Source organism: Arvicanthis niloticus, chromosome 20 (genome assembly GCF_011762505.2).
Source record: "Arvicanthis niloticus isolate mArvNil1 chromosome 20, mArvNil1.pat.X, whole genome shotgun sequence".
Taxonomy (NCBI): Eukaryota; Metazoa; Chordata; class Mammalia; order Rodentia; family Muridae; genus Arvicanthis; species Arvicanthis niloticus.
In genome coordinates this window covers 36,586,683-36,590,828 of record NC_047677.1, presented here as the reverse complement: position 1 = coordinate 36,590,828, position 4,146 = coordinate 36,586,683, and the positions used below count along the sequence as shown (strand labels likewise).

Here is a 4,146-nt window from a genome sequence, read left to right as displayed (position 1 = left end):
TGCCCTATAGGCCTGCCTCTAGGCAATTCTTTTTGTTTGTTTGTTTGTTTGTTTTGTTTTGTTTTTTTGAGACAGGGTTTCTCTGTGTAGCCCTGGCTGTCCTGGAACTCACTCTGTAGACCAGGCTGGCCTCGAACTCAGAAATCTGCCTGCCTCTGCCTCCCAAGTGCTGGGATTAAAGGCGTGCGCCACCACCACCCAGCAAGGCAATTCTTATTGAGGCATTGCCTCAATTGATACTCTCTCATCTCCCATGACTGTAGCATGTGTCAATTTGACATAAAACAATTGTCCTCTTGTCAACTTAACACAGAAATATAACACTAGCAATCCACAACCTTTCCTTTCTTATCCATCCAAAGTCTCACATTAATAGGAACATCACAGCAGCTGAGTGTGCTCTATGGACCATGTGCTGCTATGGATACCTAAAGTATTCCAACTGCATCTTGGGAAGACTTGGTCACCTAAAATACTGGGCTGGATTAAGTGCCCATGAGGATGGTGTTTCAGCAAATTGGGGTCAGTATGCAGTTGGTACTTTGGTCTGTAAAACCATATGGTTCCTCTTGAAGTATCATCAGGAAAATTGGTACCTACTTATCTCTGATTCAGTGTCCAGGAGTTCTAGGAGAGGATATGGTGGCATCTTTTGCTGATGTCGGAGCCCCAGAAGAAGTGTACTCAATGAGACTCAGGGCAGAGGTCAGGTCCAAGCCTCCCTGCTTGAGGATGGCCTTCCTTGCTTTGAGAAGTCCCAGAGCAAGCATATTTCTTTGCTGAGGTTGTTTCAACACGAGCAGCCTCCATAGTGAGGCCAGTGAGGAAGCCTTGAAGATCTAGGCACTGCAGAATGAACATGCTGGCATTAGAGCTCAGATGGCCAAGATGGTGACCCTGCAGGTGCAACAGAGAGTCCCAATGCAGGTCACTTGAATACTTCCACATCTGTTATGATAGCACCATCACCTCCTTCCCCTCCTCCTCCATTGGTGCTCCACCAAAGTTTGTCTATTCTTGATCTGATTTAAAAACAAAGAGAACAATAACAACGCTGGAAGAACTTTGGCTAAGGGTCACCCAAATAAGCCTGACATGCCAGACATGCCAGAGATGTTTAAAAACAGGAACATTGTGAAGCTATGTTGATCAGTCAAGAGGTCAGAGGAGGTAAAGCCTAGGTCCGAGGATACTACAGACCCTGCTGCCCTGCCCTCATAGCAGAGGCTCTGAAAAAGAAGTTTGCTTATCGGTATCAACACAAACAGTCAAGGCAAGGCTGAAATGGGAATTCCAAAGCCAGAGTCAAAAGCCACCCCAGTTCTGGAGCGCTCCTTAACATACATGTAGTATGACAAGGTTTTAAATAGGTAGCCAGGGTTCATCCTCCAGCCTTGGAAATGTTTGGATGGCCCCCAGAACACAGACAGCTATTTGTGGACCTTTCTGCGCATTTTTCAATTCTTAACACTAATATTTATGTAAATGTCTTATGTGTACACATTTGGATATAAAACAATAGGAATGGCATCAGTGAGGATACTGTCTCTGCATGGCCATTGATAGCTTACTGGTCAGTGGTGGAACATCTGGGATACCCTGTTATTATCACAGAGTATTGGAAATGGGAATGCCTCAAACAGAACTTATGTATCACTTTTTTCTTTCTGGAGCTGAGTTTATTTAAGCAGCTGTAGACGGTTATTGCTGAGCCTCCATATTGCTTCTGTTATAAGGAAGTAAAAATTAGGAACACTGCTGAAACCTTATTCCCATCCAATACTGGGAAGTAAATGTACTTCTCAAGTCGTAACAAATCAAATGCTGCATTAAATTGTGTCTTAAATAAAAGCCAGAATATTAAAAAAAAATCTCGATATAAAATATTCCAAATTTTAAAGTTTTTAAAAATTCAAACACCTAAAAAAAAAAAAAATCAGTCTCTTTGAAATAGCCAGTCTTTTAAAATCCAAAGTGTTTTAAAATTTAAAATCTCATCATGAAATTTGCAGGCAAATGAAAGAAACTACAGAAAATTATTATGGTGATTGACATAACCCACAACTACAAAGACAAACATGGTATGTACTCACTTAAAGGTTATTAGCTGTAAAGCGACAGATAAACCATATTACAATCCTCAGAGCCAGAGAAGTTATCATCAGCATTCAGTGTAGTTAGAGAGCCAGAACATCCAGGAACCACCAGCCTTTAAAGCAACACCATATTCCAACTCTTATGTCTCGTGTCAACCCACTCCAGGCTAGGAGGCTTCCTGACAGTTACGAAGATGGGAACAAGAGGAATTAGTTTGGGGGAAAATGGAGGGAGAGAATAATGGAAGAGACAACTGGAATTGGGAGGAATTTCTGGAAAAAGCTAGAAATATAGTGCAGTGGAAACACCCAGGAGTTTATGACAGTGCCCCTAACTAAGACTCCTAGCAATGGGGGATGTGGAACCTGAACTGGCCATCTCCTATAACCATGCAAGACTTTCAGTGAAGGAACTGGGACTCTGACCCAGCCACATAACCTTCAACCTACAATTTGTCCTGCCTACACTAAATAAGAAAATGCTCTACGGGCTTCCTTACACCCCAGATTTAGGAAGGCGTATCCTCAACTGGGGTTTCCTCTTCTTAGAAGTCAAGTTAACATAAAACTAGCCACCGCTGCAGGACACATTAGAATTACCGGGAGACCTGTGCATTCAAGTCTGTTCTGATATTTGGGGTTAGAGATGAATCCAAACACTCAACAGATATCTTTTACACATCTACTGCATGCTTAACACAGGGATGACCAAGGCAGAGAGAATAATGCAGTCAGTCACTCCGAGAAATCTATAGTCTCATAAAAAGCAATGTCAGAATCTACCTTGCAGAGGTATCTTCAGATGGCAAAGGTAAGAGGGCATCTCCCTCCTCTGCTGGGATTAAAAGGAGCTTTCAGAGCAAGTGACAGTAAATGATGACAGATCACAGGAGAGGAGACCATGACCCTAGAAAAGAGTATGCTGAGGTAGGCAAGCCTTGGGCACCTCAAACAGGAATATGGAAGGGACAGGAAATGAGACTGAAGAAAGTGAGCAGCAGCAGGTGACAAGGGCCCTGGTTAGGTGACAAGAGCAGTTAGTATCTGACATTGCGGGTTAAAGGGAGACATATCCCTGAAAGGAACAAGAAGGTACCAGCCCAAGGAATAGGAACTCATAGGAAACACAATGGTTTCTGGGTTACTCATGGGATAACATTCAAAACTGAAGAGTTCCTGTGCTTTTTGAAAATGTAAGCTATCTGCTGGGATTCAAGGAAAGGCTCCCTGTAAGGACAAACGTGGGTTTCTTGAGGCCTCGCAGCAATGGGACAGACAGCACTAATAGGAGAGCAGTCTTCTCTTCAGTGAGGGAAATGGAGCCCTCACTAGTCTTACTAGAGAAAGCCAAGGTGGGAATCAAACTTGACAACTATAATAATAATAATAATAATAATAATAATAATAATAATAATAATACCTTCACACCTAGGTCAGGCTTTCTATTTCTCTATATTCTGGAGCCCCAGAACACTACATATTCCAACCATACTAAGCATTTGATTTGCTAGAGCAAACGCCAAAATTAACTCTGACATAATTCTTTTAACAAGTAGTTCCAGGCCTGAGCGGTTTTATGGCAACATATCGAAAACCAAATTTCATCATTTAAAGAACTTCTGAGACTTTGGAGTTTGAGATTTAAGGCTCAAATTACAGCGAGGGAGAGTGCTTAAATTATAGATAAAATGGTCTAGTCTTCTTTAAAATCCATTTCCTGACATTAAGGACATTTTAGCCTCTGTGCCATCATGATAGAAAGTCGATTCTATTTGAGGGGGATGGAGCTGCCTTTAGTCAGCTGAGGTTTATAACAAGGCTGTGTGTGTTAGCAAGAGGCTCCCACTGTAGTCTTAATACCTAATTTATATTTCTGTGAAGATTGAGGTCAGTAAGTACATTGATCTTACCAATTTTTTTTCATCTCCAATATGCCATGATCTCCAATTTGTGTTTTAGCTCATCAGTGTGTTCGATAACGTATCATTGTTCCCAATAAATTTTAATTACGTAAAGAACCCAAATTGTTTTTAGATCCAAGAATTAGTGC

At 41.6% G+C, this 4,146-nt stretch overlaps 1 pseudogene; it reads left to right on the top strand.

Annotated features, from left to right (window-relative positions):
* The first annotated feature begins 403 nt into the window (after positions 1-403).
* LOC117724247 (mitochondrial fission regulator 1 pseudogene) lies at positions 404-1,350 on the top strand (annotated as a pseudogene).
* The last annotated feature ends 2,796 nt before the right edge of the window (positions 1,351-4,146 follow it).